Here is a 9,546-nt window from a genome sequence, read left to right as displayed (position 1 = left end):
GACCTTTTTATTCAAACAATATTTTAATAATCATTAATGTTATTTATTGGTTTTATACTTTTACTGCCAGGATGAATCCAGATTTTATATTTTATATATGCGTGATTGATTGATTGATTGATTGTATATTTTTCAATGTTGGAAGCCTTCCCGAGGCTTATGCGACTGGGACGGCATATAAAAATGCTAAATAAAATAAATACATAAATAAGTTAGCAAGCATCTGGGACTGCAAGTGAACATTCCGAATCAGATCCATCATATCCACTTTTAACAGATGTATTATCATTTTAAAAAAAACTTGTGAAATGCACCATCTCAGGAGATTTTATAGAAAAAGGAAATATTCTGTCATATGATCATAAGCCCCACCAAGCATGTAATTAAGTACTTGGATTCTACACTATAGCCTGATATGTAAATTATTTTGAATGGAGGAAGTACTTTCAGCTATGACTTAGGAGTTTCATGATAAAAGGTGTGTGATGATCATGAATATACAGAATAAAAGCAATGTAACCTTTCAGAACAAATGGAAGACAGATTTATGAGGAACAACATCAAACGAAAGCTGTAAATGGATAGAACAGAGGAAAAAGTGGCCATGAATCTAAAACGGTTTAAACAAAACAAAACAGAAACCATTGCATCTATGGTCCCTAACCACAAAATTATATATGACTTAGGAAATAAAACATCAGCTGGACCCTAATGCCTGATTTGATCAGCTGCTTGCTCCCAAATTAACTCATATTGGTGTTTGGCATTGCTTTTATATATAGCTAGGAACTATTAACAATCTCCTAAGTGACCCCTTCTTTTTTCCACCAAATTATTTAAAGGAAGAGGTGGTAAGGGATGTTCCAAACCTTACTGGGGTGGCACAAAACTTACTGTGGGGTGCACAAAGCGTATATATTTGATAGAGTCTTGCACCCAAGCAAAGCACACATGCAATTCTGTTTCATCTCAGAAATGATGCTCCCCTGGAAGTATGACCATATTATTTGGGATAGCCCAATGTTTACTTTGGGATATAGAGTTTTCCTTGTACTTGTTATCTGGGGTCAGCCTATGTTAAAAGGACAATCTGACTTTGATGATCAGAAGCCTCTGCACTCAGAGAAAGGGTTCCAGGTATCCATTAAAGAATTCTGTGCATACCATAATAAGAGTGCTAGAGTGACACAGTGGTTAGCATATTGCACTGGGACTCTGGAGATCCTGGTTCTAGTCTGTATTCAGCCATGCAGCTCTCTGATTGACTTTGGGCCAGTCACTGAATATTCAGACTAATGTACCTCATAGGGTTGTTGCGAAGATAAAATGGAGAGGAACAGGTTCTTTGCGGGAATGTTTGGAATATAAATATAATAAATAAGGAAATAAATAGGCAAGATCCAGGCCAACCTATCTTCAAGAAAGCATCCAGCAGAACACTGAGCCCGACATGTTTATATGCTGAGGGGGTGTGTGTAGAACATGGGTCCTCAGACTAAGGCCCGCGGGCCGGATCCGACCCACCATGCCCTTTTAACCGAGCTGCCCCCACAGGTTTTGCACTTGCTGGGCACGTGTGCAGCTTGCTCACGAGGAGGTCATTTTGGACTCACTTGGAGCAAGCTGGCACCTCACCCCGCACCCCCCCCGTCTCCTCCTTGCCTCATGTGTGCGCGTGTGCAAACACGCCCCGCCACCACAGCGGTCCGCGCCTCCCCGCTGGCACCGCCTTGGCAGCCCGCAGCCACCGCTGGCACCTGTCAACTGGCCACCTGTTCAAAAAGTTTGAGGACCCCTGCTGTAGAATTTGGTAACAAAAAGTTTATTGCAGAGTCAGCACCAGTTCTTTTTTAAAAATGAAGCTGAATTTCCAATAAAAGTTCACATGTTGTATGTGTCATACAGTGTGCTTATGTGTCATAAGCACAGTGTTTCTTTGGGGGGGGGTTTCTATTATGATGCAACAGAATATAGCAACAATTAAGAAGTTAGCTGTTTTTCCAACATGGTCTGTTACCACCTCATCCTTTAAATAAAGGGGTCATCAGGGAGCTTGCAAGCAGTTGCTGTACATTAATCCAGTGTCAGTGCTTCAGAAGAAGAGGAAAGGAGGTTGGAAAGGCCTCAGGATAGTGCTTATTGTGGCCTCTCCAGTCCCCCATCCCACCCAACTAAATGTTCTGTTTCCACCATTTCTGAGGTGCCTCTCCAACCTTGGAGGACAGCCACTATGGGCCCAGACAGATGTTTGATTCCCCGGAGGCTTGGCCAGTGTCTCTGACCTTGGAGGGGGCAATCCCCAGTATTCAGTTACCCTCTGGACAATATCAAGGAGCCATAGGGTTGTTCCACATATAAGAAAAGCATTTTGATTGGGGAGGGCTGTTGCATAACTTGAAGGGAACTGTTCCCCCAGCCCTGTGATTCTGGGTAGGTCAAAGCCTATTTAGGTGGCAGGATTATCTAAACTCAATTCTTCACTATGGCTACTGATTAAGCAGTATTTGGAATTTTCCTGCAATAAGGAACTGGAACTAGTGCCTAAATTAAGCCTCATCTTTTTGCCATACTGTTTAGTAAGAATAAATTCAATATTGCCATTCCTTGTGAAATTATTGCTCATTTATGAATTTATCCCACTATTGTATGGCTCTTCTTTAAGTGATAGAACAATGTTCTTGTCGACTGGGGAGCAAGTATAGAAATTAAATGCTTTCTTGCTACTTACGGGCTGATTGACATCATAGTAAAATATTAACATATCAAGATGGTATGTATCTTCTCATTGTGACATATGACTCATTATAAGAGTTCATAGGTACTTAAATCCCAAAGAGAATTAACAGAAAGGGAACATCAGAGGAAATTGCTATGGAGGAGAATGAAATACTGTTGAAATTATGGACACTCAACTGAATGGGATGGTGTAAATTGGTGACCTGCAACAGCAGGGGTTGAATCTGATGGCCTTCTTGGCTCCTTCCAACTCTACTATTCTATGATTCCATGTAAGCATGTTTAAAAAAAATCTAGAGATCAGCTGGTCACACAAACATCATGGAATTTATTCTATGTTTACAAATGTTTCAAACAAAAAGATAAACAGAAAGATAAACTTTGTTCTTGCCACACACTTGCCTGCTTTTCAACCTTTGTTGTTGATTATCTGTAGTCATGGGTTTCAAACATAATGCTAATGCTGCAATATAGATCCACATCTGGATCAAATGCTGTTAGCAGAAAAACTACTGCCCAGGTATGCTCATCAAGCCAGTTGTTCCTTCTCAAACTGTCCAGCTTCAATGTTGTATTGGGTTTTTATTCTTGAGGAAAAAAAGAAAAGGTGTCTCCCCCAGGTCTAGCTGTCTTTAAAAGTCCATAAAACTTTCTTTCCCATTGATGACTGTCTGACTGGTAGGTAAATCCTTGAAAACTGCTGGGGACTTGGGAATCTGATTTATGGGCTGGGATTGTCCTGGACCCGTGACAGTCACTTGATCTTCTTGATCGGTATCATATCCATGACGGCAATGGCTTTTGCTAAACACATGATTCATAATGCTGTCTGGACGAAAACATAACTTTTCGGTATTCTGTGCTCTTATTTGCTCTTATAAGGCTCTGAAAGATAGCTGGATTGATAATCATTATGTATTGAAGGCACAAAGACATTGCTCATCCATGTGTAGACATGCTCCAACTTAGGTATTTGAGAGAGACCAAGGGAGAATGTATTGTGTATAGCTTTACTCAGATAAATGGTAGTGGTGACTGCTGTAGAGTATGCAATGCAGAAAATGCAGGAAGAGAAGAGGACAGATGACATTCCTCACAAAACAAGTATTGAGCTCTTCTTTTCCCCCACAGGGGATGAGTTCCTCCTCTTTTAAAGGCTCATATTTTTTGGTGTGTCTGACTCTGACAAGTTCATGGTGAATCTCTCTCGTATCCTTACCCCCACCCCCTCTCGCCTACTGTGATGAGCTGCATCTCCTGGTATTGCTCTGTGTTTATCCAGGGGATACCTTCATAGGTTTTCTTCCCAATAGAAGTCACAGCTGAGATGAGGACCATCTTTAGGGATACTAATAAAATTCACTCTTACAAAATGATATAATGGAAGCAATAAGCCATTCTATTGATGTTGTATAGCTGTAGGTCAAACCATATAATATGATGAAACATGAAGAAATTGCAGATATGCAAAAGACCAGTGTCCAAGCAACATTTCTCCACCACCATGCAAATCGTGGCCTTTTCAAAAGCAAGGAGGTGGGGGCCAAAGCCCTCTTTTCTATGTCAGTTGTATCGGTGTCCTTGGCAAGTACAATATTATTCTTTGATACTGCTTCATTGTCCTCTTGTTCCACAGTTGACCTTAGAGAAACTAATGAAGTATCTGTTGAACTGGTAATGTCCAAAAGGCCACTGGGACAAAGAAGGAAGGGTTCTTTTGGTTCCACCCTCACCTGTCTTTTGTGCTGAAGGCCTCTCTTCAGAATATCTAAATAAGATTGTTATAGTCATGTGTAAGGGGATAGAAAGCAAAGCACTCACCAATCCAACATACACTGATTTCAGATACTGTTGTTGAACTGAAAGACCCTCTTTGAAAGCTTCACCACTGAAGAACATGAAGTTAAATAATAGTTTGTTGAGCATTATTACTAAACAACAAGATAGTCTCTGGGGCCTGTTGAACCAGTGACAACCTGCATAAATACTGAGAGCAATATATGAGTGTCTTCCAAGCGCCTGGCAAGTTTTATGAAAAAGTGGTCCATTTTATATAACTGTGTGTGCCTGTTTCTAGACACAAATTACCTTTCTATTTTGCCATCAGTTTTGCCAAGACTAAACCAGCTTCTGCACAGAAACAGCCAGGATTCATTAGTGCGCATATTTACTACTTTGACTCTGCTTAAATACCAGTTGGGGGAAGAACCAGCATTATTGTGCCAGATGTGAAGGGAAGAAATATCCCCTAACTCATGCCCGGTTGTTAAAAGAAAGGTGTCCACAGCTGCACGAAAAAGAGTGGGGAACTTTGGATGAGTTATGTGATGAACATCACTGGCACCGTTCTCACCTGTCAACTTGAGAAAAACATCTGCTGTGGTTCCTGATCCCAACTGACTCCCTGTGTATATGGTGACCACATAAAGCATTCCATGGGAGGGGTCATTGTCTGGTAAGATTAGAATTTTATTTTTTCTTTTCAAATCAGCTTTATCTTTGATCATAGCCCAGGAAAGACAGAAGATGTAGCTTGCAAAGATGAAAAACACAGTCAACAACGTCACTGGATTTCTGCCAAATTCGGCTAAGAGGACCTTATTCAAATCTAATGGATTAGGATATAAGTATAGTTTGCCACACAAAAGCTCAATGCCAGGAATCAAAGTGTCAGTTTGAGATGCAACTGCTGATTTCTGCCATTTCGGAATTTTCAGAATAGAGTAATATTTCATGTTTTCTTCCAGTGCATTTGGTTCCACTATATGCACTGGTCTAGTGAAATTTGCCCAGAGTAAATCAACTTGATGTTGATGGAATTTTGTATTTGGAGTCAGCTTCATTACTGAATAATCCAATTTCCATTTGGTGCAACACCAGTTAAACTGGATTCCTTTGAGGGGATTACTCGAAGGAGGCTTGGCAGTCCAGGACAGGTTGAGGGTTCTATGAGGGGGACTGGGAAGTTTGGAAGAGGCACTGAATACATAGAGGAGAGCAGGCTGCATGTACAAGTCCAGGCTATGGTTGAGTTCAGGCCCATTCCCATTGTGGAGAGAAGCAGCATAGAATCCACGGTGGGGATAGAACATTGTCCTGCGGTAGCTGTAATATGGTGCACACACTCGGCACAATTCTGCATGGGGATTAGGAGTGGATGAAGTTGGTTCACTGTGCTGCTTGCTGGGGATGAGATGTTCTGCAGCCCAACCCCCTTGACTTTTGAAGCAGTAAGTCCAGCTGGAACTCTTCAGGCATGCACACCAGCCAAACTGCTCTGGTTGCCATTCAAGGATAGGAAGAGACTGTGGTGAGAAAAGGAAGAGACTGACATCCTGCCTGGAAATGTCAATGCTCAGGTTCTTCTGACAGACACTGGACCGTGACACGAATAAAGGCCCAAGGTGCATGGGGGCTTCCTGCATCCAAACTTGTATCCAGCACCAGCTGGCCTGACCAGTGATACATATTCTTTATCAATTTGGAGTCCCGGTACCACTGAGAGTGCTAGGAAGGTTCGACACCAGGCTCTTCCCTCAGTCCTGGAGTTCTTGAATACTTTGAATCAATTTTCCCATCCCAGAAGCACGAGCACCTAAGTTCATTGCCATGTCTCCGGTAGACACGGTGCTGCGGATTTGAGCAAGTGACCAGCAGTGGTGCTGGCAGAAAACGAAAGGGTACAACTATTGTATACTGAAAAGAGTACCACAAAAGGAAGATAAGGAACACAGGGAACATCATCTTTGATGAGTTGGTTCAGAAGCAGCAGTTGCCTACCACCTTCAGCAACTCTCCTAGATGCAATGATTGCCTGAATTCTAGAATCCCTTAGGGGTAGCCCCAAGCAACTAGGATTTGTATGGAATTAATATTACTTTATGTTCCTTTTTTCTCTTCCTATGGATGACTCCTCTTTACTCTCTGGCGAAAATAAACCCACTGATCCACACCTACTGCAAACCCCTGTATTATCTTACCCATGTGTTTTTCAATCCTATGTTGTCATATTGTGTTGTCAAGACAACAGCTTTAGCCCTTTGTTACTTGGCAGGTGAATATGCCTGCTCAATTTGGTCTAAATCAGCACATGCTAGGAAAGTAGACATTGCCCTGAATGAAAGTAGTAGCATTGTCACTGGATGCGTTAAACCTACCCCTGCCATCCACAGAGAACCTGAAGCATATAGAGAGAGGCTTAAACCATCAATATTTAGACAACACCCCTTTTATGGTCTGTTAAAATCTAGGAAGAGCCTCCTTATGTGCACAGAAGGTTTTGTAGAATTTAAAAGTAGAGTGGACCCATGGAAAGCCACAAAGTACCAACACTGGATGGAGCCAATGGAGAAGTTAGCTTCTGGCTCTGATGAAAGTTGGGAAGGTTGGAAATCTTTGAATATAGTGTGTATGGGCACAACAAGATCCAAATGAGGTTTTCGGTGGCTTCTGCCCTTTGTGATTGCGGTTATATTCAGACTACAACACATATGTATGCCTGTCCTTTGTGCTCAGATTAGTGCACACTTGAGGCACAAATGAATGCAATTAATGTTGCTAGCCTCTGGGCTCGATCTGATTGACTTGTACATGTTTTAATTTATATTCGGTGTCTTAAATTTCTTGTTTTATAATAAGTTCTAATATAACATGTTTTATAATATGCCTTATTTTAATTGTGGTTCTTATGAAGGAATCCATAATGTCCTCTTCCACTGACTGCACACTGAAGAGTCAGCTGCATGCACAGAATCCTAAAAAACCCTAAACTGAGTCGGCAAGAGGCTCCTTGCCTCTTCAGGTTTCCCACACTTTTTGATTTGAATTTCTTTCAGCCCTTCTTTCTTAGTTCCGTTGAAGTTATCTGTGCCACCTGATAGGCCTGAAACAAGCGCTTAGGATGGAACATAGCAGTCACCATGAGCCATTTCAAACATTTCAGAAAAGCAGCTATAAGGGAAAATGCGGATGGTTATAATGTCTATATCTGATGTGGAAAGATATACAGTGCATAGGCATGTATACATGTACTTTGTTCTACCCACATGATGGGGCCAGTCTTTATACATCGCACGACCATTGTGGGAAGAAACCACTGTAAAGTAGCTCCCATGTACCTTTCAAGGGCTGCTGCTCAGTAGTGGATCTTAGGGAATTAATTTCAATAAAGAAGCTGCAGTCTAGCACCTCCAACACACAGGTTTTTCTGATTAAAACTGGAGGTACACTTCAGTTAGAGTTAACTGTAATTTCCCAGTTAAGTCCCAGAACAGTGGACTGGCATCCACACAACTGCAGACCAGCCCAGTTAATATTGCTTCCTAGCATAGCATACCTGCCATGGTCAGGACAGAGTTCAAGAGGAATACACTTGAGGCAATGACAACACTTTAGAAATTTCCCCACAACCATCAGCTGCAGTAGGGAATTACACAGTGGAATACCAGGCTATCCTTTTTCCCTTGGGATGGTGTAATTTCCTGTAGATTGATGGGTGGGGGCACAGCACAGAGCGTCCAACATAGTGTCTTGATTCAAGGCACACTTTGCTCTCAGGGTTTTCAGACAGCATGCTTGACTCCTTGGGATGGTGTTTGTGAATAAGTATGTGATATGACAGAATAAAGCAGCAGCGTCATGATGACTAGCATTTCATAGGACACTTTACTGCACTCAGAAAGAAACTGCTTTATAAGAATTCTCATGTTCTTCTCCTTTAGGTGCCTTCTTATAGAAGGTGATGAACTGAAATCAAATTCAATATTAACTGAACATCTGATGTGAAAAACCACAGCTCTTCACACTCTGGAATAAAGCTTACACTTCTATTGGTTAACAAGCTTCCCATTTTTATTATTAATCAGCAACTTTTTGTTCTGCCAATAAGCCAACTGGATAATGGGTGATGAACTTGGCATATATGCAAGATACCAGGTCTTTAGGAAATGTGTAATGAGAGGGACTGAGCTTTGCTTATGTGTTTTCAAGAATCTGTAGTGTGCCCCCCCACACACACTTTATTCCCGTATATATCTAATGCAGGAGCAGAGGGAACCCACATAGGGCCCATGCTTGGTACCCACTGATACATCCGATTGCTCCCTGGGCCTCTATTCACTGGTAGCTGGAATTGCCTCAGAGGAAAGCAGAGGCATCTGGCCACTACAATCTTAGTTTCCTGTGCATACCTCTGAGCAGGTGGTTTGCCCTTTGTAACTATTCATGGAAATCATTTTCTTGGTTGTGCCCAGGCAATTTCTCAAACTTCTAAATGTGCTCATGGGCATAAAATGCTGCTTAATCCTAACCTAGAGGAATTTTCTTGAACACATTTTCGCCATTCCAAAAATGGCAGTAATAATTTGATAATGGGATGAATAGAGCTGGGCGGGGTATGTTGTGTAAACCTCAGTATCAATATGATGAATCCATGGCTGCAGTCCACTGAGAACCAATGTGCAAATCTGGTTTCAAGGAATGTAAATCAAGCAGTGTTGTAGACTTGCAGTTAGTATGTCCTGGAAATGAGGAATATGCTGCAATTGATTGAGAAGTAAAGATCAATATTAGACTGTGTTTGCCTCTCTTTGAAATAAAGTTAAACTCCTCAGGATTATTGTACACACACATATATTCTAGTAAAAGCTGTGCTTACTTGCATGGGAATATATGTGGTAGATGATCTTTATAATGTACAGAATTGTGCTCCTTTTCTTTGAATTTGGAATGTTGCCAGGATTTGTCCTTATGAGGAATTTCCTTGCAGCATTACTAGCACCTTTCCTGCTATCACCTATTTCATCAGGATAC

General features: G+C 41.5%; 1 pseudogene; it reads right to left on the bottom strand.

The window, feature by feature from the left end:
- LOC123019975 overlaps positions 1-6,146 on the bottom strand; it is a 17,210-nt pseudogene extending 11,064 nt beyond the window's left edge.
- Between the last annotated feature and the right edge of the window lie 3,400 nt (positions 6,147-9,546).

The sequence above is a fragment of the Varanus komodoensis genome, unplaced genomic scaffold, assembly GCF_004798865.1.
Source record: "Varanus komodoensis strain SLA01 unplaced genomic scaffold, ASM479886v1 scaffold13_3, whole genome shotgun sequence".
Classification (NCBI taxonomy): domain Eukaryota; kingdom Metazoa; phylum Chordata; class Lepidosauria; order Squamata; family Varanidae; genus Varanus; species Varanus komodoensis.
This window is presented reverse-complemented; position numbering and strand designations above follow the sequence as displayed.